The sequence below is a fragment of the Pteropus medius genome, unplaced genomic scaffold, assembly GCF_902729225.1.
Source record: "Pteropus medius unplaced genomic scaffold, Ma_sr-lr_union100, whole genome shotgun sequence".
Taxonomy (NCBI): domain Eukaryota; kingdom Metazoa; phylum Chordata; class Mammalia; order Chiroptera; family Pteropodidae; genus Pteropus; species Pteropus medius.
The window spans coordinates 4,817,646-4,826,432 of record NW_024342470.1 but is presented as its reverse complement, the minus strand read 5'-3'; positions in this window follow the sequence as shown (position 1 = coordinate 4,826,432).

Sequence of the window (8,787 nt, the reverse complement as noted above, 5' to 3'; positions counted from 1 at the left end):
AAAGAAAGAAAGAAGAAGGAAGGAAGGGAAGGAAAAGGGAAGGAAGAGAGGAGGGAAGAAAGGAAGGACACTAAATGTCACCAAGGAGGCTGAGCAGGTAAAATATTTCCACTGGGTTTATCTGAACAGAAGAAAAGGGGGCCATCCACAACAATAAAAAACAGTGGATTTGAAGCCAGAGTTTGTAATAGACAAATTAAAGAAATCAGATCCTTGTGGAGAGTTTAGTGTGATCTCTAGATTCTAGAGCTCTGACTCTCAGCCTTACAATCACCTGGGAGTTTTCAGACCTACCAGTGCATGGACCCTTCCTCCAGAGATTCAGATTCAATTGGTCTGAAGTGGGGCCCAGGAATCGACATTTTTAAAAAGATCTCCAAGTTGTTCTAAGACACCACTCACTCTACACATGACTCAAAGGAGGTAAATTTTCAGGATTTCATGACAGAACTATGAAAATTTGGAGGAACTCAAGAGAGACATTTTTGGATTATTGATCCACACCATGTGCATCCTGATTTCTCACCAGCCTGTACTCTCAAGACCTGGCAGATTGCCAGGGTAACTTCCATGCCTGAGGGCATCGCTCGAGGGCCCCTAGAAGTCCACTCATGGAACCATACTGGGTACAGGATTTCCAGAGTACATCAAGGCTGCGTTGACCTCATGACCAACCCAAAATTGTATCCCTGGTTCTTATAGTCTTTTTCTGGGCTTCATTGCTCCAATTCTTCATTTCTTACCCACCCCTGCCCGGTGTGTCAACTGAGGTATTTCCTCAGGGAATACCAAATATCTTTGCTGTCGGCCTATCTTCATAATTAGGAAGATGAATTAGCAGCCCAAAGAAAGGAAATATCAATCATGCATTACAAAGCCCAATATTAAGTAAACTTTTGGCGTGTCAGCTAAAGCTGATATCTTGGTTCCCTTCTTTGTCCGTCTCTTGAAGAGGCTACTTTTTTCTTTCAACCATCTTATCCTCCTAAATTTTCATTGACATCCAAAATGTGTTTAGTCCAAGAGTTCTGACATTAATGAGAGAGTTTGTAATTGCCAGGGACTAATGATTGACAACAATGCAAAAAAATCTTAGAAGTACTTAGAAGACAAAACAGATAATTAATTTTTTTTTTTTTTTTGCTAGCTTGTCCGTAAATTAACCTACTACTGATTTCAGCCATACATTTAAAGCCTGTAACCTGTGGTGTCCACGTAACTGAGTTTTATTAGGAAAATGTGAAGTTCAATACATCAAGCACTGTTTTTTAAATTAATTTTTTTAAAATGAGCATTCATGGAATAAACCTTTGTTGGTCATAAAACACAATGGGGAGGGAGGAAAAGAAAGGAGAGGGAGAAGAAAGGAGACACGATTATTTGGTTCTCAATTTTTTTTTTTTTTTAGAAATTTTAAAATCTAGTTCATAAATTCAGTGTGCTCTTGGCTGATTTTAGTACCAAGCTAATTCTTTTTTTAATGGAACTATTTAAAAAATATGTACCTGTGATACTGTCATTTATAAGAAATATATATTTGGTCTTTCAGATGACCAAAATGTATTTCTCATATGTATTTGGTTTTCCTCCACAGTTCCTGGCTCTCAGCTCCCAGCACCTTGAAATTTCCTAAGTGTTGAGAGTGATCAAGTGTCTTTTGTTATGTAATGAGGTGACTTTTGGAAAGCACCTAAGGATGGGGGCTGATTGCCAGTGGAATCAATTATGTGATTAAAGAATTAGAACTTTTAGTACCACTCACTGCCGGACCTCCAAGGAGGGGAGAGGGGCTGGAGATGGAATTCAATCTCCAATAGCCAATGATTTACTCAATCTCGTCTATGTAATGAAACCTTTATAAAAACCCAAAAGGACGAGTTTGGAGAGCTTCCGCTTTGGTGAGCACGTGGAGGTATGCATGCTCACAGTAGGCATCAAAGTATCTGGGTGATGTGAATATCATCCTGGCTGAATGTTCTGTAACCAAAGCTGAAAATTTAAAGTTCACCACTGCCACCACTTCGTCTATAAATTATAAGAAAAGAAAGAGAGAGAGAAAAGAAATGTGTTTGTAAGTATACAGAATAACAGGTAGGAAAGGACAGTTGTGACAGTCCTTGTTTTTGTAGCTGATCACTAGGCAGAGTTAATATTTATAACTTCCTTCCTCTGTTACTCATTCCATGTTTCTTTCCTTTGCCCTCAGCCAGGATATCAACGGGTATGGGTGGAATCATCCCAACTTTCATTTCTGAAGAGGCTGATTCTTCAGTGGTTTAGACTTTTTCCATTAAGTATTATTATTATAATAGTAGTAAGTGGTGCCCCCCAAGCATCCCCTGGGTTCCAGATATGATCCTCCATGCTCTCATAGTTGGCGGGGGGGGCAGCCATCTAATTTCTCCTTGGTGACCAGAGCCTACCATCCCAGCAGGGAGAGTAACATCCTTCTTTGCTTTTAGTTTAGTGACCAATGAACCCAGGATGGTTCACTCCAATGGTTCACCCCTGGTGGAGGCATTCTTCCCTTAAGTACTCAGAAGTCCAAAACATCAGGCCAACGTTCTGTGAGTAAGTGCTTCCACACCTTGATATTGGACCTGTGCATTTTATCTGTGAGGAAAAGGGAAACATATATTGATTGCTGATTCGAAGTATATACTGCATTCTGTAAAATAGAACCCTAAAATTTCATAATGTTGTCTCCCAGTTGGTGCCACAGATAGGTCTTCCGTAGGCCATTCCACTCAACCTTCTATGCGACCTGTTGCTTCTTACAAGGTAACGACAGGAGATCCTATGGGCATGGGCCTGTCGCCTCACTTTTGTTGTGAAATGTGTTCCTTGATCAGAAGTCATGTAAAGAAAATCATGATGGCGAATAATGTATTTTGCAAGTTCCAGGAGTTGAGACAATAGTTTAATATTAGCCATAGTTTGTAACAGTTGGAAGGCATTACCGCCCCTGGGCCTGAAAGGGCAAGGGGAAGAAGTTGTGTTTCTGGGCCAAGTGAGAGCTAGAGACTTGGAGGAGACACCTCCCTTCCACCCACTCAAGCAGGAGCTGTGGCCATGGAGGGACAAAGTATTGCCGAAGGCACAACACCAAAGCAGAGAAGCAGCAGGAAAAAAATACTCCAATCCCGGTTGCCTGATACTCTTTGATCTCTCTTGGATGCCTTTTTTAGTCTAAACTCAAAGGGAACCAGAAGGCAAAAGGGCTGCAGTGATGCTTTCCAGAGGGGTTCAGCTCCCAGGGCCCGGAGCAGGCAAAGAAAGGTAGACAGCGGGCTTTGGATGATGGGGTAGGGATGGGGAGGGAGTAACTAAAATATAGAAAGAATAATTGGGGCAAAAGAAATCTGGAAAGAATCTCTTGTAACCTAGAAGTCTTAGGTCAAAAACTGAAAGGTTTAAGATCCTAATTAGCATCCTCTTTTCTTTCTGTGGTAGTAGATTGTCAGAGGGATGACATGAATGTAGAGTCTGGCACTATGATAATGATCAATAACTGGTGGCTGTAAATAAAATTTGGAGAGGTGCCACACATGGGATGGAGTTAACGAGCCAAACTTGGAGTTTTAATCTAAGGATGCACATATTATCTGACTCATATCTTTGGGTTGTGGAGGAATGGATTACAGCTTAATATTATTAAACAAGCCTGAGACCATTCAAAGTAAAACAGTGGAGGAAGGAGATGGACAGAGAGGCCCTTGTGTCTGAGAGTGAGCATCCAAGTGGAAAAGCCAGGCAAGAACATAGAAGGGCTATTTAGAATCACTCTTGAGGCCATTGGCTTGAGGAAACTGTGAACTGAGATCACCTTAATAATAGCCAACATTTATTAAATGCTTACTAAGCCAGGTGCTTTTTGTAAATCAGCTTTATTAGGCCCAACATCAACTCCATAGGTTAATACTATCATACATATTTTACAGATGTGAAAGCAGGGCTCAGAGAGGTTAAGTAAGTTATGTATGGTAACACAGCTAATAAGTGGTAGAACCAGGATTTGAACCTGGGTCTTGTGGATTTTGATTCTATACTCTTGTGATAGCCAGCTTCTAAGATGCCCCCCGATGTTCCTGGCTTCCTGGTGGTCCCGTTCTCTACTGTTTGTGTAGAATATGGTAGAAATGATGGTATGACACCTTCAAGTCTAGGTCATAAAAAACATTGTGGTTTCTGCCTCTCTGGATCACTGGCTCTGGGGAAGGCAGCTGCCATGTTACGAGAAAAGACATAACTGGTGAAGAACTGAGGTTTCCAGCCAACAGCCCACAGGGAACTAAGGCCTCCTGCTTAGCCACATGATTGAGCTTAGAAGTGGATCTTCCAGCCCCAGTCAACCCTTCAGATGCCTACAGTCCCAAATGACTGTCGCCTACAACCTTGTGAGATACTATAGACCAGAACCACCCAGCCAAACCACTCCCAAATTCCTGATCCACAGAAACTGTGAGCTAATACATGTTTGTTGTTTTAAGGCACTAAGTTTTTAGGCAATATGTTATGCAGAAATAGGTAAGTAATACAAAATTATTGCAGCAATACAACCTCAGACACCTAATATCTTTCCAAAATTCCAAAGTTTCTAACATGGGCCTTGAGAGATGAGTACGAATCACCTACGAAGATGGGCAAAGGACACAGCATGTGCAAAAATTAGAGAAAACAGTGCAGCGCTTGAGAAGCTTTAAATAGTATGGTTCAGCTGTGAATGAAAATATGTTTAGAAGAAAGAAATGAGTGGGCAGGCTGTCGGGGCTAATTATAAGGGTTTGTTTATGTCATTGCTCAGATGTTTGGACTCTATCCTGTAGGTAATAAGGAGCTGTTGACCAATAACAATAATAGACCAAGACAGTGAGGAGGATAGATGTTTTTCAATAATATAAGGAAAATAATTTTTTTGAACAACAGCTTTATTGAGGTTTAATTAATATACAAATAACTGCACAAATTTAATGTGTACAGTTTGATGAGTTGGATATATGCAAATACTCATGATATTAGCACCATAATCAAGGTATTAAACGTATCCAACACCTTCCAAAGTTTCTTTGCGGGGTGTGTGTGTGTGTGTGTGTGTGTGTGTGTGTGTTAAGAACACTTAACACGTGAGCTACCTTTTCAACAAGTGTGAAGTGCACAATACAGTATTATTAACTGTAGGCAATTGCTGTACAGCACGTCTCTAGAACTTATGTGGCATAACTGAAATTTTAGACCCACTCAACATCTCTCTAACCCACATTATTGTTTTCTATGCTTCTATGAGTTTAACTACTTTAGATAATCTCACATTAAATGTAATCATGAAGTATTTGTCCTCTGACTGGCTTAATTCATTTGTCCTCAAGGAGACGGTTTATTCTTAGATGATCAGATGTCATCCTGGCCCTTCTATTCAGAAATCAGAGAAACTGACATGAATGTCTTCAGTTTCTCTTCTTTCAAAGAAAACTTTAATGTTCTAATTTCAACCTACCTTCCTTGTCATCTCACTATTCTTCTTCAAATATATTCTACATGTACTCTGGCAAAAAAAAAAAAAAAAAAAAAATCACATATGTTGACTCAGATGTGCAAAAATATATGTAATCTTCTTTCATCTTTACTTGTCTTTCTGATGGTGGAAAAGCTTGAGTTTGTCATTTAAGTTTTTAGCCTCTCTTGATTTAAAATAGCTCCCTTGGGTTAATTCTTACAGCTTTTGGAGTTTTCCCTCTTCTCACACGTTCTGCCCTTCTTTACCTTCTTCTCCCAATGAACAGGGAGGTCCTGGGAGACATTGAGAAACCTCCACCTAAGTTAGGTTGCTTTAAACAACCCAAGTTTTAAAATAGCAAAAGATTTGAAGGTACTCTAGTAAAGAAAATATATGGATGGCAAGCAAATGAAAAATACTCAGCAACATTAGTCATTAGAGAAATGCAAATTAAAATCACAATTTGATACCATTATAGACCTATTAGAATAACTTAAATTTCTTCCAAATGTTTACAGTCTGATAGTACCAGGTGCTGGCAATGATGTGGAGAAACTGGAACTCTCCTCCAGCAACCCCACTCATAGCTGTTTACTCAAGATAAATGAAAAGTTATGCTCACACAAAAACTTTCACATAAATGTATAGAATGGCTTTACTTATAATCACCAAAAACGGGAAACAACCCAAATGTCCTTCGACTGATGAATGGATAAACCAGCTGTGGTACTTTCACTCAATAGAACACCACACAGCAGTGAAAAACAAGGAACTATTGATTCCTGCCATAATATGGATGAGAACCAAATAAAATCAAATTAATATTGTTTACAGATCTAAAGTTTCCAAAAGTTCCTGTCTGTTTGAAAATTCACGTTTAACTCCTAAAGAGACATTATAACTATTTATTTATTCTTGTACAGTTGCCCTACATATGGTAAACACAACGAATGTTTGATGATTGTGCCAAAAGGTCTAGAACTGTTGTTCTCCATTTGTAAAATATAGTGTAAAAGTAAATACAAGTGATTTCTATTTCTGGCATTTTGGTATGTATCTATATAGTCAACATGTCGTTTTCTGTATAAGTTTGAATTGGAATGTTTTCTGATAGCATTCATTTATCACTACAGGTGATCAATCATGAATGCAAAGGATTTTTATAAATTGGACCTAATGGCTTATGCATTTTCCTTAGTTCTTGAATCTTGGCTACTCTCAATTACTAAAAAATTTTAATCACTTCCTCCAAATCTCTTTCATGATGCTACATTTAAGAAAAAGTACAAGTCATTGAAATCTGATATCCAATCCACATTCCCTCCCCCACCCTCAAATGGTATGAGACCATAGAGATGAATATTCATTAGGAGGCTTATTGGCCTAGTCCTCCTGGGAGACTATGAGAGCCTAGAGCTGGACAGGAATGTGGGGGTGGTGAGGAGGGGACAATACATGCAATAGAATTGGCAGAAAAGGTGTGTGTTCAACAGATTATGTGTGTGGGGGTGGTGGGAAGAGAGACTGCATGAGACAGAGACAGAGAAGTAGTCCCGGCAGAAAGACACTGATTTGTTGGTCCTTTTATTCTCAAAATATAGGACAAGACCTGAAATTAACATATCAAAAGAATCTATGAGGAAAACCTTTAAAAAATAAGATCCCCCCTCCCCCGCCCCATCCTCCGCCACGGGAGAATGTTTAAGCTCTCCTGACTATGAGTTTTCAGGTATAAAAGACTTTTTCTTACTCAGTGTTGAGATCTGTGGACTGTTGAGGTCAGGGTAAGAGAGAAGCAGCTCAGATTGCAACGAGAGCTCTTGGTTCAGTTCAGGCTTCCGCACCCTGAGGGCTGCCAGATACCCCAAGAGAATAAGGAGCTCCAGGACCACTGGGGGCTTCTCCAGAAGAACAATAGTCCACAGGAGGGGCAGGCTGGAGGCTTTCCTCAGGTCTCTTTTAGCAGCTCAAGTGTCTGAGAACGGTGGGTAAATCGAGCTCTCTAAATCATGGACTCAGGAGAGTGACCGCTCATCCATCACCAGCAGAATCTTGTTCCTGCACTTCAGACCATCCTCTTGTTATTTAAAGGTTGGGTTTTTGTTTTGTTTTGCTTTGTTTTTTGCCTTCTAGAGTTCCTCTGTCAACAGTCTCCAGGAAGAAGCCCAGGCTGCTGCCTGCAGAAGTGAATGCAAGCTCACAGTTTATTTGTGACTGCTTAATCATTGCCTTGATCACTGCTCCAGAGCTGCTTTTGTTTGGAAAGGTTACATGTGGGAAAACTCCTTTTTCTAGGTTGAAATTAATAGTGGGGCAGAGAGAGTTCATTGATTAGCAGAATTTTAAAACTTGCATAGAGAAAGAACTTTCCTCCAGTGTGCGCAAGTGAACTATAAGGAACCAGATAGAATGAGAGCGGAGTGGTCAGTGTAGGCTTCATCCTGGGAAACACACACTGAATGTCAATGCTGGGATATTCTGAGTTCTGCCTCTAAGCTCATGGGTGTGTGTGACACAGAACAGAAAGCCGAGATAAAAGGTGGAAAGACAGGTATTGACTGTTATGAGCAAATGGGTCTAGTAGCAATAAAACTTGTCTTAATTGGTTTTAGGATGCCTAACACATTGTGGGTCAGCTTGATTTAAAGATAAGTGACTAAAATGAGCAACTTTAACATCTGAACTAGAAGGGATATAAAGATTGTATCCCTGCCATGTCTCTGTCACAGCACTTATCACAATACATTCCCATTACCTAATTCCATATCTATCTTCCCCACTAGATTATGTGCTCTTTGTGGGCAGGACCTGTGTCCTATTTATCTGTATTCCTGCAATCTGGCACGAAGTCCAGCACAGAGTAGATGCCCAAGTAAAAGTTAATTGAACGATGGCTTGGACCAAGGTAATAGCAGTGGGAGTGGTGAGAATGGGTCAGTTTCTAGGTACATTTTGAAGATAAAGCCAAACGGGTTTCCTAATAGATTGGATGTGGAGTATGCAACAAGAGTAGAATAAAAGATGAGTCAAGCTTCTTGGCTTAGGAAACGGGAAGATTAAAGTTACAATCATCTAAGATGGAGAAGGGTGAAAGTAGGACAGGTTTCGGTGAAAAGATCAGGGGTGCATGTTTGAACATGCTGATTTGGGGTGTCCTTTCGATATCCAAGCGGAGATATCAAGTGGCAGTTGGTTTCTCAAGGATGAAATCCGCGAGAGAGGTTTGGATCAAGGATAAAAATTGGGGAGTCAAATGCATAAAGATGATATGAAAAACCTTGAAACTGGGTATC